The sequence below is a fragment of the Zerene cesonia genome, chromosome 19 (genome assembly GCF_012273895.1).
Source record: "Zerene cesonia ecotype Mississippi chromosome 19, Zerene_cesonia_1.1, whole genome shotgun sequence".
NCBI lineage: Eukaryota > Metazoa > Arthropoda > Insecta > Lepidoptera > Pieridae > Zerene > Zerene cesonia.
This window is the reverse complement of record NC_052120.1, coordinates 7,629,747-7,649,516: the sequence shown is the minus strand read 5'-3', so window position 1 is coordinate 7,649,516 and position 19,770 is coordinate 7,629,747. Positions and strand designations below refer to the sequence as shown.

Below are 19,770 nucleotides of genomic sequence, written 5' to 3'. Positions count from 1 at the left end.
AGCCAGGATTTATATTTAAGTACTTTTCTAATTCTCATCCGTGCTCAGGAGTTAGTACAAGAGTTACAGGTGTGCTAACGGTTTCTTAAATTATATAGGTAATTGGACAATAACCGTGTTAGGAATTGGTCCTTTCAAATCCTTGTAGCATTACTTCTTGGATTAAATCAAAATATTAAAATATTAAATCTGAAAAAAAGAAGTTTTTCAGCACTTTTAGAAGGGCTTAACTTACACGACAAACAGTTCTATAATAATAATCTATCAAACTTATGTATATATGACGTATATTTAATTTTTTTTCATTATGAAAATAATTTCTTGCAACAATGAGAGTTAAATATGATGTAAATAAGCTTATAGCCATAAAAGCCTCCGCCTATACAACTGTTACATTAAACATTCTAAACGTAAATTATTCAAAACTATTTCTTTGAATACAAAAAGGTAGTCCAACCATTAACGACCATTGACTTCCAATCAGGGGGTCACATATATGTCAGAGATTTAATTATTATTCGAATACATCTACATCTTAAAACGGCCCATTTGAACAGCAATTTATGTCGCAAGCCGCGATAAGAATCATATAAAACGCTTCAAATTTATTTCAATCCGCAAACGATTCGGTACGATCGTAACAAAATTCGAAATCACTGCGCCCCAATGTCAGGCGGCGCAAGGTCGCCGCTCACGTACCGCCTGCGCGCCTCCGCAGGTACGATAGGACCTAACAAAATTTGCGACGAGATTGCATTGATCCCACTCACGTTGCCATTGTAAAGTATGTATTACTAACCATTACCGGCAGCAGCTGTCCTCAATCGCTTCTTTTGTACACAGAGTACTTTGCCTATTGAACGCGGGATAATCATTTGTCAACTTTGCACAACTGAAATTTAAGAAGTTGCTCGACGGTATTGCTCATAAGTCGTGACATAACTGAAAGATTTCTTTAGATAAACAAAGATAAATCTTATAAGATTTCAAATAACATTGGATTTTTTTGTATTCACGGTTCATCACTTAATATCACGGTCAAAGGGTTTCTAAATACAAATAGCATTCTTGAGTGCATGTAATAAAAACTTATCTGCCTACTCAAACCGTTATCGAAAATTTAAGAAAAGCAAGTGCTTCAATATTTTCTACATTTTGCGCGTATTGTATTTAAAAAGATATTATTTGTTATCTTCATCGTTATGATTTAAAATTTTATAATCTTGAATTCACTTATTTTCTAATAAATAAGGTACTATTATCAATCTATTCAATTGCAGTAGTAATCGATTATAACGAATGAACGAACTACAAAACAGACTATACACAATTTAGTTAACGATTTTATCGATGCAAAATCGACGCATGTTAATCGAGTTTCACGTTTCTAGATTCCGTTATCGCTGTAAGTCACGGGTCCACTGTTTCCACGTGCCAATGATTGCTTGCAAGTTATGAAGCCGCTTTGTTTCACATTGAGTAACGATATATAATAAAACATTAACCATATAGTTGTTTTCGAACTATTACATTGAAATTAAGAGTGTTATCAGAAGGAATGTCAACTTCGCTTTTATTATGCCTATTCTGCAAGCTGTTATTATAAAGTACCATAGACAATGATTTCATTAACAAATGATATGAAATTGCACATGCTGTCGCGGTCACGTTTCTGAGAAGAAATTATTTAACATTCGTTATCCTCGTAAGCATTTGTTAAAAGTTACAACGCTTGCAATTTAATTAGATAAAGGGACTTCATTGAATTTATATTACCTACATAATTACTGTGAATTGATATATCGATGTATGATGGTACTACTAATAACCAAACTTTCTAGTTGCAACGAAAGTAAACATGTTTTAAATTTTCCCTTGTTATAGATTAACCTTTGGCTTCTTTTATTTGAAATACAAAGAAAAGTTTTAAATTAACATTAATATTAATTAAATGTGTTTAGCGTGGTGGCTTGAACACGTAGTATCGGGACTATTGATGATGAAGATTATGTGTGGGCGAACTTTAATAAATTTACTTTGTAATTCTGCATTTTTACAAAAAAATAAAGAAATGTAATTTTTAGTATTCATAATATACTGTACCCCATATATTTCACAAAATTTTATATTCAGACTTTTTGAAATATAATACAATTACTTGATATTATTTCTACCTACTATCCTACTTACCTTGAATATTATGTACTATACAACATACATGTGTTATCAAACACAAGAAAATATTATGTACTATGTAATTTAATGTCACTTGAGAAATATTATGATAAAAATTCAATAACGCATTTCTGACAACAAAAATCTGAATAGGAAAATTCCTCAAAAATAAAATCAAATCAAAAGTTTTAAGTTATTTTGACGATATAGTGGAATGGAATGAAGTTATAATATACTTATAATGCTTGATATTATGGCCTTGTCCAACTAGTTTTAGAGGTAATTTTATAATGTACAATAATTAGCAAAAACAGCTATTGCTGGCTCGCGTGCGATATGATTTATCTTAAGCTAGTTTTAAAATTTTTCTAAATCGATTCAATGAAAGCAAAAGCATAATATCGTCTTATCTGGAGAAATGTACAGATATTCATTAGTTGAAATTTGAAACAGACTACGAAACGTACCTAACACAGCGACATTAATAAATTCTACGAGTAATTTCTTCTTCTAAACCAACACGCAGCATTATATTGTGAAGGTTACGTTTTGTAATTATTTACACACCTTCGTGCAATATACGAAGGTAACAAATATTATAATGAAATGCTTCATCGGTTACTGTGTCATTAATAGCATCTATTTTCTTATTTTTATAAATAAAAAAAGTAAAACGTAGGATTCCTGCTTAATGGATTTAAAAAAAAAATAGAAATATATTAAAATTTTGTGAGAAATATTAGCTTTTTACGTATAATTAATAGGTAATGTGAGCAGATCGGTCAATTAAGAGCGCCCACCTGTGGTGCAAGGACCGCTGGAGACTCTGTTGCCGCCGTTTTGCCGGTGTCCTAGTACGTTAGTCGCATCCACGCTGGCCCGCATGTCGTACCCTTTCACATACCCCAACTGCACAATTTTCCATCAGTTACTCTGATCGAGAGCCCAATTGTAACGTTTCGAATTCAACACAGGAGACACTGAGGCCTGGCAACCACTCGGCCGTAAAACATGCACTTCACTCGGTAATTGTTACCGCTCCCTATTTTACATGCCGTTGCAGTTAACTAACTATATCCTCATATGACAAGACAAAATGTTATTCGAAATAATTTCGCGTAAACAAACGAAACTTATTTGTAAAGTCACAAACTGCAACGTCGACAAATAACACGTATTTAATAAACACAAGCACTGTTAACAGATATGCTACTCACTGAAGGTATAATCATATCGTAAACAATTCGAATATTGATAGCGGGTACAACGCCGATAATAAAATAACGTAGACGCGGTCCGTATCGCGTTAATGCCTTTAACGTACTGAATTCTGAGTACTGAACGGAGGCAGCTGTGCGAGACTGACAAAAAGAGAAAGAAAGAACTATACTATGACGTGCACAGTACTATAAAACATAACTCTCAAGTGCTGTTTCTAGCAAATGTGTGCTCTCAAACGTACTGCGTAAAGGTGATTTTAGTTAAAAGATATTGAACTCGTACTCAGCTGAGTCAGTTTCCTCGAACGTTGCGTGTGGAAATTAGAGTTCGACTGAATACTCATTGAGTATGAAAGAGACAACGCTCTAATCGAAAGATTTCGTTCCGAAAAGCACCGAGGTTCTTCCGATGGACAAGGCTGGCTAATGTCACGTTTTGCGTAGACTAGACATATTATTATCCTTATGTTTTGAAAAGATATACATAAAGTTAAGCCTTAGTTTATAGTCTCACAACAAAATTCGGTAACTTAATTCATGAATTATCAATTAATATCATTAAGCGCTCTCCATTAATTAATGACAGACTGATGGTAGCCTGTAAGCAAGTAATTAATTAATTATCTGGGTTTACAATAATTATGTTTACACAAAAACAAATTATGTTAAAATTTTACACAGTTCTTATTTGTTATACACGATATAAAATAAAACAAAAAATATATATAAAACATTATGGATAAACATAAAAAAAATAAACTTTTATAGCAATTTATTGATCCTATCCTAAAATAGAAAGCTGGACAATTAAAAATGTAATCAATTCACCCACACATTCCACATTAAGTAAACGAAGAGGAGTATCTAAAAATTAAAGAATTAGTCACATTACGAATTATATTATTCAAATTAATAAAATGTATATATATTGGAAACCAACTGATGGAAGAGGTTTTCCAAAATATTTGACTGTCAATTAACCTTAGCGAAATCGGATTTAAATGATCATCTAAGAGATAAGATCCTTATCTTATGTTTATTATTAACCTCTCTAATAAAACCAAGAGATTTATAGGTCCAAGTATTCATTCAAACATTTAGAGAGTTCACCGTGACCTTTAAAAATGGACAGCGCCAAGGATCATGATACATAGAGGTGATTATAATAATTTCGTCGTAAGCATTCTGTCCCATCCAGCGTTGGACATAAATACTCAGCACATATAAGAATTATCTCGTGTGATTTCTCTCCTGGCATCCGCGAATGAAGCGTGACGATACGAATAATGTGCAATACATTCATAGAATTATCTTATAAATCTAATTTTACTTTGCGCAACATATATGCTCTCGTTGCGATATATCCACAGCTTATTGAGCAAAATTCATCTAGCGCATACTTTCTAAATTATTATATCACATGTACAAAGCAAAATTTCTTGATCATTACGATGTTAATACATGATTTAGCTATCAATTGATTACCTGCTATCATTTATAGAGATTGTATAAGCGGATAGACAAGAAATGAGTTCCTTATGATATAACATTAATGTATTTTACACAATGATCTCCCCATAAAGCTGACTTCAATGTTCTTACGTTGACACACGAGGCTTATACTTCGATCTACATGAAAACTCTTTTTGACTTTTGCATGATTATGAGAATTAAACCAGCGTTTTAATGTTTTTCACATTTGATGGCAGTCTAGATAAGGAAGACGATTTAGATGACCTGATCTGCATGTAAGCAACACAATTTGCAAGCGAAAGCAAATTCTTGACAACCTTGGCTTTCCGCATTTATTTTTAACAAGTACTGGTTAAACTCGTCTCGTATCTGAATTTTATCTGTTTTTCTTTATTATCTTAATAATGAAACTTTTATTGTTTGACTAGAATCAACGACAAGCAAGTAAATTTAAGTAAATTTAATTTAATGAAATGTAAGTTTTTTTGATAGGTTACTGTTATAAATTTAATTGAATATTCAGATCGAAATGCTGAAATTGAAACCGTCAATTCATGGTCCCGTATTTAAAATATGTGTATAAATAGGTAAAGAGCAAGAGGTAATTGCATTTGTGAGGCAATCGTGAAAATTTATCCATATTTGAAGACACTAAATGACGCAAGAAACCATAAAAATATACGAGTTAAGGTCTTCCAACCAGACTAGAATCGATAACGTGGGTGGGTATATACTGTATACATGCTAATCCTTGCCATTTCGAAGTACACTTGAATCGTGTTATGTTCAACTCAAACGAAAATCATAGCAATGAATAAAATTGTTATCTGATTTATTTGTCATAAATTTTCATTTACATATCAATAGTGGGGATATGAGTTATCGCGTTTAATAAATTAAGCTTTCTTCTTCGCATTGGAACTCACCAGTTTTGTTAACATAACGCAAATGTCATCAAATGCCGCAAGACCGGTTACTATAAAAAGCACTTTTAATCATAGATATCGCCTCCGGTAAAGTTATTCCGAAATTGAAATACTTCAAAGCGTACCAAAATTCTTTGTATTCATTTAGGAAGTTTGCGAAGAATGTCGATGACTATAATTCTATCTACCTTGTAGATAACGATATGTCGTCATATTACTACTTTATACATTTAAACATATCCTATGCCAATAAGGACACGTCCTTGTCTCTTTTGTTACAGTTATCTAATTATTACAAAATCGGCTAATGTAATCAAGACACGGTAGCTCTTAGCACTTAAAACAGAATCGTGTCCGGCGCTTAGAAAGGCACGCTGTAAGAATTCTACACCGTCCAATTATCAATTGCCACCAATAAGATCGAACAACCTTCACACACTGCATATTCAATTGACACGAGAAATCCTACAGCAATAGAATTTGCAAACACCATTAAAAGCCAGCTGCCAAGCCACGAACTATGAATATGGGCGAAACAATTGACGTGTACTGACCTGGCTCAAAAAGCAGTGAAGTCTACTCTGAACCTTCGAATCTTAGTAATAACGATTATTTTACCATTTCTCTATTTACTCGCTACTAGATACAACACGTGACATATACGACTATATTTGATATGCAGAAACACGAACATCCTCTCCGCCATTGCATTGGTGCATAGAAGAGTGACGTTACGTAATATTTAACGTTATAATAACAGCACATAGAGTGGTAGAACACGGTAACATTAAATATTTGATTACTAAATTTAAATACAAATAATCGTATCAATCGAAGGTTACAGTAAAATGTCTCAACTAGATATTGAATAAATTGAATTTAAAAATAATTAGACGCTAAATTTGATATTATCTGTGTAGATTCAAGATTCAAGATTCATTTCACCTATATAATCTATTGATTTAATAACTTTCGATTTGACAAATAGACATCAAATATTCCTAGAAAGTCCTTCTTTGATCTACTCTCCTGTTTTATTAATGGTTAACCTAACCGCACCCTTTTGAAAAGTGACTGGTCATGCCTTTACAGGCACCGGATACGAGTCAATAAAACCGGCATAGCTTTTGACTAACGACTCAAAGCTCTAGTCTAAAATTAGAACGGACCAGAATTATAAAGGACTGGCTGTGCCGCGCGGTTTCACTTGCGGACGAACCCGCAGGAAAGAGGAAGTATTTCGATAGCTCATGTGTTCCCATAATCAGTTCAGTAGTGTTAATATTTTTAAAATCTTATTTACTCCAACAAGACAACTTGATGCAGACCTATTGTTTTAGTAATTTAAAAAATACTAGGGTTTTTACTTAGTGATCCTGAATTCTATTTGTATTTGAAACTTAGAAAAAAAATTTAAAACCACGTCTCGGTATGTAAGCGCCCGCGACTGATCACCTTGTCCGTAAATTAAATCGACCGATGAAACAGATGCGAAATGCATCTGTCCAACAAGAAGACACAGGACTGGAAGATATATTGAACGAATTTAATAATACTCACGTAAGTAATTTATTTACTTACGTGAGTTCTTGTTAGAATGCCCAAATGTTGTTTCTTTTAAATTCTTTGTACAATAATATTAGAATAGCGTATGTTGTTTATAAAAAGAACTTGAATTTATTACTTCTCTTGGCGAATTATCTACCACATAAATTTTATAACGAACAATTACACCGACCTTTTTATTTGTCCATCCACTATAAACGTAACGATAAATCTTTATCAACTTGTGTTTTTATGTACTTAAAACCGTTTCAAAGTTCTTCATTCTCTTTTATGTTAATTATGCATTCTTATAAACCAGTTTTGTAAATAATTCCAATTAACATGTCAATAGTTATCAAACTATGCCTTTCTTATTCGGTAGCATCGTAACTGGAACGTAATTATCACCTAACAAAGAACTAATCATATCATACAGGCTTCTTGTCGAAATGCCATTACACAAACCTTCGATGTGCAAGACGTATCGAGATGATGGACAGCAATTAACAGCAGTCCGTCGCTAGTAGTCGCCACTCCGCTATATCCCATTATACATGTAATGCGAGGTAATTTTAGATTACATAATTTGTAAGGGAAGTAATGAAATTACGAGTGCAGCAGCCGAATGGAAGTAGCGCACCTTTTGTTAGAACACCTTGTTATGTTACACTTCTTGTTTGCGTAACTATGAGAATCGTATTTCATTTTCACTGACAATAACTCATTTCGCTGCGGCGCGAAAAAATCGGGCGCACTGATTTTTGCATACTAAGTGCGTGCGCGGCGATATATTAGATACAAATCGGCCTACGGCTTGTTTGTTCTTTATATGGACCTAATGTATGCAGAAATTAGCTCCATGTGGAATTTAAATAGCTACCTACTTCTCTATGTGCTTATAAAAATATGATTAATATGTACAATATATTTATCACTGTAAAATTGTAAATACATATATTATCTTAACCGCTGGATTGTAAAAGTGTTCTCTCGTTGGAAAAGTATAATCCGCAACATATACAACATATACATACAAAATATTGAATAATTTTAACCATAATCAAGAGTTTATAAATGAAGGATTTAGTGTTATGTAACGAGAGCACTTACATAAAAGGAAGAACATTTTTATCTAGCAACTCGTACCACAAGATCTAATTAGTTTTTATATTTTTTTAAAGAATACTGCTAATTGCTTTGGGAAAATTGCTTTATGGAGAACAGGAAACACTCTGATGCGGCTTCGAGAAGGGAAAAGTTTAAATGAAAAATTTTACTGATACGTTATTTACTTCACAAAGAATCAATAATAAATTAAGCAGATTCTTAAACGGAAATCTGTTATTATAAAATTTCAGCTGCGACATGCAAGTGTAAATCCGAGCAAGATTCATGCGAGATATGAGTTAACTTGATACCAAACTTGATCGTAACAGATAACATCTAACCTTTGAGAGCGGAAATCTCATACGTATTCACTCACGTAACAGGCCATTATATTTACCTAGAACACCAGATATTACGACAAAAACATCAACCCAGTTTCGAGCTCGCACTTGTTTACGCGTAAAGCAAGAGCCAACATCGATTAAGTTGCAGTCTCTAAGTTAGCCAACGTGCACTTCAAATAATGCGTGAAATTCCAAAGCAAATTGTATACTTGTTTTACATTGCATTTGTTTCATATATTACGGACAGATAGCATCGCAACAAACGCGCAATCTTCTTGTTCATAACTTACAAAACAATTAGACTGTTAATTTGAACAGTTAATTATTCAAATGTGACATATAAATAATTGTAATTAACTTTCCTTTAAGACTTCCTCATGGATTCGCAAGCATTGTGTTTTGATTAAAAAATATATTATCTTTACGTGAAATTTTATGGCATTTTGCTAGTCGAGATTATATTCACGGGATGATTATGCGGGGCACTAATTTAGAAATCCGACACAGGGTCGAGTTCGACGTCAAATTATCTTTACCACTGCATAGTTATTCCGCAGGAGAATCGATATTCGGTGCTATCAGCAACAAACTCTAATATATATCTGGAACGGTGCCTGTCTCCGGCGTCGCAAGCTACCGATGTTGTTATGAGAAATATAGCAAGTCGCGTACGATAACAAACACAGTGATAAAAGCGATAAAAGGAGAAAGCCACAAATTACATGAAAGGCGTTTTATAATAGTTGTAAATGTTAATAATGAAATACAAGCACAATCAAACTGTAATGAATTTACAGACCCCGCCGTAATAGCCCGATAAGTAAAAGTGCTATCAACTAATAAAGTATTTTTATATTTACATGTTTACAGAGTTTTTGTATAAATTTTTATCATTAATTTCTTCATAAACATTAGATAAATTTTCATTTTTATTACTCCAAGATGAGCCTTTTTATGTTCGATGATAGTAGACAACAATATTGATGAACTACTATACTATATGTCATATAATATAGTACGGTACGTTTTATATAAATATTCTCTATAAACTAAATAAACCACTTAGTAGGTACTTTTCCTACCAGTTTAACCGTCAAGGGTGAAAATCTGCCGACCGTGAAGGACTAATAAGGCAACGAATAAATAGCATTATGTTAAAACGTGCCCTTCTTGTTAGTTTTAAGTGCAAACTGAAGTATACCATTAATAAAAAGAGTGATAATACTTTTAGGCACCCACAAATACTGTACTGCATTATGGAAAATCGAATGTTAGCATCATATCAAACCGGTTGTTATTACGAAACAAAACGTAATCTATTTAGGTTTTTCTCCAAATTTTTGAGACCATGTTGTCTATACTACTCCCACCTTATTATTTTAATCCTGTCTTATTATCATATCGTAACACTGAAATAATTGATTTTTCCTCATACATATTGGTACTTACATCGATATTAATGAAAAGCTAAAAGCACTATACAGCACGCCTTGACTTGATGTCTAATTCGTGTTGTCGATTAATTATTAAAGCTTTACTCTAAATTAATCGCGTGCGCTGAATTTAAGTCATTTTATTCATTAGGTACCTACTTATAAAACTAAAAAGTTTTATTAAAATGCATTGGGATGGTTACGGATTTATGGTTTATAATACGTGTATTGTTTTAGAAAAAACGACGCGACTGGGGTAAAAAGTGGAGCATAGCGGTGTACTACCGAGATACAAATCATTTGAGTTATATCATTCTCTTTAAATGTTAAAGGTAAATCGAGTCGCCAAGCGATATGACCAAATCATATGGCGCCACACCATTCCAGACATCCATATAACATACATCAAAGCATTCCGCCAGTTTCACTTTTCTCTCCATCAGTTATGTTGCAGGATGGGCGTGACAAGACTCGAGGCGGCCTTGCCGTCCGTCAATTACATACTTTCCCTGTTTTTATGGGAATCCCATGGGGTATACAACAATATAGTGAAAGTGGAACAATTTCTTTATTATATTTTGTGGTAACTTTTTTATTGAGTGCCTAACTGGAGATATACAATTTCCAATATCTTTTGAGCGTCATGGTTTTCCGATACTCTTGATATAAGTACATCGATACGACCCAGCTTAATATTAAAAACATTACTTATTTGTAGGTATATAATATTCAAGTGTAAATATAATTTATAGTTTAAGTGCAATTAACAATTACCGATAAGAACATTACACCGCTCCGTGTGAACTAATAATTTAAAATTAAATTTTTTAAACTTTTGGAATATTTATGGACCTTTTTTATAAATTTTATATTAAAAAGTTAAGCCTGGTATAGTAACAATCGAAATGAATTCTTGCTAATGAATGCAGATTGGAAATATGCAGACAATACAATCTAGTACCGCTTTCTTTTATGAAGACGATGACGATCGCGCAGTCTCTAAATATTTATGAATACTTCGAATAGACGTAAAGCATATTATAATATGAACATTACTAAAAACCTTCATGTTTACATTAACGATATCTAATTAATCTAAGCTTTCAATGAGCAAATGAATCAAAATATCATTGATCATTACACCCATTTTTTGGCCTTTCTTATACTATAGTGGGTGTTTCTCAGTTTCGGCATTGACACGTTTAAATATTATTTAAAAATGAGACTTCGTAATTTCGAAGTAGATGTCGATTGAAAACGAAGTTTGTTATGCTTTGTGAAATCTACTTACTTTTTGATGCAACGTTATTAAAAAAAACTGAGTATTATTCCGAAAGCAATATCATTTATCGTACGTTCTCTTTGCAAATGTTATGTTTGAAGCATGCACTTCATCTATATCTCAGGGATACATAACAAACGGAATTTTTAAAAATTGATTCTGTATTTTCATAAATTTCATTTATATTAGGTTGATTTTTACATCTATGTTATGGGATATTAAGATCAATAAAACCTAATGCTGTTTATATAAATATAAAGAGGTACTTATATACTATCTACATTTATAAGCTATAGCTTAATCAACTCTTGGCTCAGCTACAAAGTTCAATATTTTAAATCGTTATAGTTAAATAAATCTGAAAATAATTAACAAGAAGCAAGACCATAAATAATACGTAAGTATATACTCGTACGATTTTACAAGCTCGCATTAATACATTCAGTTTCGCAAGATTAATTTGCATTATTTCGCGGTAGGCGAGTCGCAAAGCCGCCAGTGACTCATTCGTTCAAAAATTTCTCAATGTAAAGGCGCACTGTTTTTGGTACTTATTTCACAATCAGTAAACAAACTCGACCATCTTTTATAAACAAAAAAAATGCAAAACATAAACAACGATTCAACAATGGCCGACTGAGGCATTAATACGCCTATTGTAGAGGCGCATTTCTCAATGCGGGAGAAATTTGACAATGCACTTAAAGAAAGTTTAGTTTGGAGTGTTCGTGACGTGATTAACAAACAAGTTTTTGCTCGTGTGAAGATAGAGGAGCCGATGCATCTGAATAATAACCGCAAACCGGAATTAAAGTGATAGTCGATTACGCTCGCTTCGGAGCCATCGAAAGTGTTCGGAAGGACTTGACATATGTACTAAATCGTGTAGTGTCATTTATAGTGATGCCGCGATGAAGAAAGTGACACGAAAACCTTGTTAAGTCGATGTTATGAGCCGAGAGTTAATGGATTGATGCGTCGATATCAAACCAAATGCTACTTGACGAATGATCGGATCTAATTAATATTTTGAAATTCTTAAATGTGTATAATTTTTTATATATTTGGTTAAATTATTAATAGGTACCTTCCTTTAATTTCATATGTTACAGTTTAGTTTGTTACATAAATAAAATAATTTTCACAAATGTATTTGCAATTATCTGAATAAATAAAAAAATTAACCGATTGTGTTATAACTTATGACCAAACATTATTTTTTTACTGGTACTTAAACACTTAATTTAAAATACACAGTATTGGAACTAGCTATTATTAAAGGCATTTACCTACGGCAATAAGCGTAGTTTATTAAATAATTAAATTAAGTGGCATTGGTGCTGAAAATACTATTTCATCAATGTAAATTAATGACTTTAGTCATGTAACATCTCTCAGTAGGTAGGTAGTTTTCAGTTTTCAGGGAGTGTGAAAGTTTAATAATTTTACACCGAACACAATACTATGATAGTTATGAGGCAAATTTGTTTTTGATGCTTTTGTGGTTATTTACCAATAGTGTCAAATATTATATTCGGCACGAATTCATACTACACATACACACATAGAATAGGTTGCCAGATTAAAGTTATAAAAGACCCTCCGCTGACTAAGAGAATCCCGGTAACATTTTCATTCATAGATCAAGTAAAACACTCTACACCGAATTTCAGGTCACGCGATTAATTATGAAGCTACACCTCCAAGCTTAATTAGGTCATGTACACTGTAAAAATGTCGACTTTTTCGAAATTCTTTCAAATTGCTCGTTAATATTTCACAGAGTTAACTTTATCAAACGATGGATGAAACATGATGTAAACATGCCACTCTAAAAAGATTCCAACAAAAATTTTGATTTTACTAGAGAAACATTCTGAACTGAAGAACTTATCTTTTAACATTTGAAAATTTAATTACGACCTCGCCGTTCTAACGCTTATTTGGCGCACTATATGACGAAAAGCAATTTTATTTATCGTCTTTGTCGCAATTGTCTGACAATTCGATTGTGTAAATTGCGTAATGACACCACGAGAACAATTTATATCACAATAACGTTGTTCTTAGACGCGATAAGCGAATAATCGGTGAATGTGGAAGGTAATTTGTTAACAACGAACGGTGTAGACACCACACTCATTAATTAAGATAATTACGCGTCATAAGAACAACAATACAACAACAAAAAGAAATGTCGAAATTTAGAAAACGTATGCATGTTCAGCGTAGGTACATGTGCGAATTGCAATAGAAATGCAGAGCGCTTGCGATCGAGTTGCTCACGCGCATTTCACGCGACTGCATTCGCCGATAAGAGCCTACGCTGTCTAAAGTATGCCTGTGACAGATGTGTATCTGATGTCGCGTTATATGCTCTGGTAATTTAAAGCACCACTTAAGGTTGTTAAAATCCCATATTGCAATTGCTAAGACAATCCTACGCTGGATGATTGGAAGAATACATCGGTATTTATTTAATTCCTTCCACAATGTCATCACTATTTTGCTAAATAAATTGTCAAAATTGAATCGACAAATTACAATTTCAGTGATCTCAATTTGATTCAAGCAAAACTGTAAATCGGTGAAGAATAATGTTATTCAGTTCGTTGATATTATAATATCAGAGCGTGATAGGGTTGTCACTTGTTTAATTTTGGTAATATATACCAGGAAAGGGCAAACAAGTAGAAAGTAAGTTGCTACGTATCTTTTGACTACGGTTATACTAATTTAACTACAAAATGTTATATGTTACATTGCATTTTCACATTGTACATGCTCAGCATCCAAAATGACAACCCTAAATTGTGGCACGACGCTACGCATTCATTTTATGCAAAGTCACTGCTTATGAATAGTTTCTTATATTTGAACAAAAATTAAAAATCTGCCGTAACAGTTTAATCATCAATTATTCACTACACTATATAAATACTATCAATTATAGCTGCAGCGTTTATTTTTGACGCATTTAAATTAATACATTGATCTCATGTTTTACTTACAATGAAATATTAACCGTTTTTCTTCTACCCTATCGCAATGAATATGTGATTTTATTTAGTAAGATACAGTATAAAAAGAAAATCTTAGCATTCCAGACCATACTTGCCACGTATAAATATGCAAGTAATGTTACTTGCTGTGCACGACACGGTCGTTGACTCCGATGCAATTGATCTTTCATTAATAGACATTACGATTTAAACGCGGAACCGTTGCACTTTTAAATCTTTATCAACTTAATATCGCCAATTTTAGTACATCTTAATACAAGGATAACGCAAAATGTGTAAAATATATAAATTAACTACATTATTCTCTAACTTCTAGGCACAAGGCAAATTTATAGCTGCAAGGTTATTTCTTTGACAGTACAGTTTATTAATTTACGTATTATATAAATTTGTGACGATTTTTAGGAATAACAAGAATAAGATAATTCAATGAATCGAACATCTTATACTTACAAAAAAGTAATTTATTGGGCAACTTTTTTATCTAAGAATTGTTCTCGTTGAAGGAATTTAATATACGTGAATATGATAATTGTAGCCTATATTCATATTTTAACCGCTGGTATATAGCAAAATAGAGGTTAAAAGAGTATAAATACACACTTTGTATAAAGATAGGAATAATTATTTTTAAACATTTCTATATTGCTTAACAAGAAATTATTTAAAAAATCAATGGTCGTTAACAGTCCCGCGTATCGGGCAGACATTCTTAGAAATACACCTCAGTACCGTCCGCTGAGACAGTATACCTACTCAGTACCGTCTCTTCGTAATAAGCAGCTAGTCAGCGGTCACCGCATTTGTTTCTTTGCCTGGTGGCCGAAAGATTTCAAGTGTTTCAGCCATGGCTTATGTTGAAACGTAAGCAAAAAATAATTGTGAACCGTAATAGCGATTACGGCCGTGACGATAATTTTTGTTTCAACGTTGTGCTTAGAAATTTTACAGTAGACCTCTGCACTGGCACGAAGAATGCTTAGAGTCTGTAGATGTCACGTCTATGATGCCCTAAATAGGGCCAGTGAGCAGTCGGTACCGAGAGAAATTCGTAAACCGTAAATCTGTAGAAAAGATTATGTAAAAACTTTGCGGTAAATCAATTTAAGACATTTGCCTGCCCATAAGTTGGCCCTTTAAACAAAAGAACCGCTTTCAAACAGAAAGTAGCGGAAAGCCATTATCATGTAACGCCCCATAACCACAACGCGATTTCGATAGGTCGCCGCACTCAGATCGATGACGCTCTCGTAGACCATAAATACGATCGGTTTGATAACGCTTTCACCGACATGTCGAAGGTGAGAAAAATTGCATATTGATCACATAATAAAAATAAAAAACACGGTGAGAGTAGGTACATTAAAATGCGTAGGTTGACTTTTTTTTAAGTTTCTAGCTTCCGTACCTGTCTGTAGAAGGTTAACGATAAAGTAATAGGAAAACGGAGAGGCTCACTCTCTAACAATAATTGCGTTCATTGACATTTCAAATTAATGCATTTGTAAAATATTACCATAATATCTATAGTATGGCGGTTTACGCGATGACCAACAATTCGACAACAAACGACGTCAACTGTTTTCAATTAAAACGAATATCATGCACGAGTATCTAGTACCCATTGAGAAAATTAAAGAGAGACATTTTTTTGCTCTACTCATAACGCAATTTACTGAATTAATTTGATACAATAGATATATGGGTAACTAGCCATTAACACTGATGATTTTATCTTCTGCCAACGTTCGACGTCTGGGATAACTGCTAGGAACATTTTAGTGTTCGCAACCTACCATTAAACGAATAACAGGTAGCAGCGGGATCATGTTATGATCAATTGGCCTTTTCTGGATAATAGTGGTAGAATGCTCAGAGGCTTGAACTATCAATCCACCGTTCGGATAAGGAGAACCCATTACGTCATCATGGAAAAGATTTCACATACCATTTTACTTATAACTTAATCACGATAAATCGCCGATCAGATGATTACATATAATAAACTCCGAAGTGAAATTGTACCGGAAGATTGGCAAGAAAACGACAGTGATTTAGTTAATTCGAAAGGCGGACTTAAACGCCGTACATGGTTAATAAGTGTTTATGTGGGCGTGTGTTATGCAAATTGCACACCAAACAATGACTCGTTTTCTTTAGAGTAAAAATTCGTAGGCGATACTATGCTTCACATTTAAATGTGTAAGGAGCTTAAGAAGTTCTCTTGTCTATGTCAATATTATTTTGAATGAGGATTTCAGATCAAGAAATGAGGAACAATGTTTCATAACAAGCTGTTAATAAAATTATAGAAAGTACGATCAGAAAGTGATAAATGCATACAAATTGATTAAGCCGATTCAAAGACAATGAGTTGGCCAATGAATTCTGATATAATGTCACCGGCGATAACATCAGATTTATCTCTCGGAGTTAGCAGACTCGTGAAGAATTGTGTTCACCAGTGTGCACGTCGTTAAATTGAATTATATTCGTCCGTATTACGATAATGAAAAAAAATATTCTTTAGATAATATATACAGTATCTGATACTCTCTTATTTATACATAAAATAAGTAAATATACAAATTTCTAAAAAACTATGTAAATGAAAACATGGCTTAGCAAAAGAAGCGATTCATAAGATGATATTTCGATTGATTAACTATTTCAAAATGTATTATTTCATTAGTTGTTCATCTTCGCTCCAAATACATAATATTTCACAAGTACAGACGTAATACTGCAATGTCTAACCGCAAAACGTAAACGAAAGACTGTAAGACTTTCAACCGATCCGTTTAGTATTAGACCAGAAGTAACTTATTTTGAGCTATAGGTTTAAACCAATATCAACTTTTAATACGTTAAGATGTGTTCAGACGATTTACCTATATACATTTATTTGTGAATGTTTATAATTTCTATATAATTTGTCATTATTGTTTTTAATATCTACACTGATATAGACATTTTTGTATGTGGTAGTCGAGCACGCTTCGGCACGAATTGGGCCAGCTCGCACCGGGGAAGTACCACACCCCCACAGAAGACCGGCGTGATATAGCATTCTGTTGTGTTTCGTTCGGTGAGTGGGGGAGCCGGAGGTTCATATCCTTTTCCTTACCCTTCCCAGTCCTTTTCTTTATTCCTATCGCCAATCCTCTCTTAATCCCTTCCTAAAAAGTCGGCAATCCATTTGTAAGGCGTAAGGTCTGTAAAGGATCTTATGCCTCTACAAATGTTCATGGGCGGTGGTAGCGCTTACCATCAGGCGTCCCACCAGCTCTATTACCGATTGTAGCATAAAAAAAATAATATTTACCAATATTCTGGTGATTCCAAGAAAAGAAAAAAATTGGACGATTAATTTAGACTATCACTTGACGAATCTCCAAAAAATTATCGTAGTAAATAATACACTCATGTTTTAAAGAACACATTTTAATAATTTTGAATGGCATTTACGATGGTAAGATGAGAAGGAAATATTACTTAAAAAAATTTGCTGTCACCGACGTCGTTCGTGTCTTGTTATCATTTAAAAAATCCTCTTCAGTTCCTCAAGCTAACAATATAATTGATTCGCTTGTTACTTTGACGAAATGAAACATCTATGATATTGTAACAAACACCAAGTCTCGTAGTTTGACCTACATTTCTACCTATTAGAGTAGTTTGTTTTGCGTGTTCACCGAGGGTTAGTCGTTTGCTGGGTGTGTACAATCAGACAACCTTCCAGCTAATAAATAGGTTACTGAATACTTGACAGTTACTATACATATGTACCATTGAAACATGTATTTATACAATTACCGAACCTGCAAATAATATTTATCCTGATTTCTATCTATCCCATAGATATTACTGATTTATTCTATATCGAAAGTACATACCCATTAAAGTTTTCAATTAAGTGTTTATAGTTACCGGTCTGTCTAGCTGTTTGTTCTTCCGAGTAATAAGCTGAGCTTCGACAGGATGTAAAACAACTTATGGCATCATTAATATCGATAACGCCAACTAAGCCCGCATTACAAGTAACACGAGTGTGATAGGACTTTCCATTTAATTGCTGTATATGTATAGAAAACAAGGCTCTTATTTATCTTCGGGTGAATTTATTCGCAATATCGTAAATGCATCGTTCGACGCTTACAGGAAACAATGGTTATGCAGACGCGATTTGCAATAACTTTTCCTCAGTCGTTTAGACGAATGTAATTTATTCAAAAGACGCTTAAGCAAACCTATGTTATATAAGAAATATAGTTGCATTGCATGTGTGGAAAATGAGATGATTGATAAATGCAGCGAAATCTTAAATACACCTGCCGCAATTCAGTTTCGCAAAGCGGACTAAAATAAAACAATAAGATGAAGGAAGTATACATCTATTACCGCAAAACAAATAATACCGAGCTGAAACAACGCAATAATGAAACAATGAATCAAATTACATCGGATATCATATTAAAAACCGCTACATAAAATACACCTCGATGCATATTGGTTACGCCACTCAAGTTCAAGTTACAAGCTGCAGATAATCTAGATAAGAAAAATGGAACGTTCTAGATCTAGGTGTTTGATTTGTTAGCAATCGGTGATGTTTACCATTTGCGCTTTGGTCACATATTAAACACTAAATTAATATTATATGTATATAAACATTTTAATCTAAGTAAGATCCTAAACACCGGCTTATGGATTCAGACCTCATTGACTGATATTTACATCGTTTTCACTTTTCATAGCAGGCCCTCTATTGTGACGAAACCATACCATAATCGTTCAGTGATACAACAACTATTCGTGAGCTATGTGATAAAATCATTTCGACTTCATCGAGAGCATCTCTAAGCGAGCACGTGATAACATCGATAGATGGAGATACGTTAAGTGATTATGCAATTACTGTTACTACTGGACGATTGAACGTGTTTCATTAATTGATCCATTTCTGGTATGTTAACCGCAGCTATTGTTAATATTCTTAGTTCTGGGATAATATAATACAATGATATCAGGCAAATATTGACGAACTAAACATATAAATGAATAAATACGTTTATAAATTTCTATACACGTTTTTCACTTATTTATTTAATTCTTCAATGAAATGGCAAATGGAAGAAACAATGCGATTTTATGTTGGTAGTGGCGATAAATATAATTTTAGTTGGTTTTATTTCATACAGGTTCAGGTCAGGTTAAATGTATAGCAAAACGGAAAACGATT

The 19,770-nt window shown here is 33.2% G+C and overlaps 1 protein-coding gene across 3 annotated transcripts in view; it reads right to left on the bottom strand.

Annotated features, from left to right (window-relative positions):
• Positions 1-19,770, bottom strand: part of LOC119834596 — a 111,946-nt gene that overhangs the window by 81,849 nt on the left and 10,327 nt on the right. The window contains exon 1 of one of the 3 annotated variants that reach the window (XM_038358994.1): positions 2,976-3,511. The exons of the other annotated variants lie outside the window; for them this stretch is intronic. The gene's annotated coding sequence lies outside the window, so the exon portion shown is untranslated. Of the gene's footprint in view, positions 1-2,975; positions 3,512-19,770 lie in introns of those variants that run through there. 3 annotated transcript variants of the gene reach the window in all.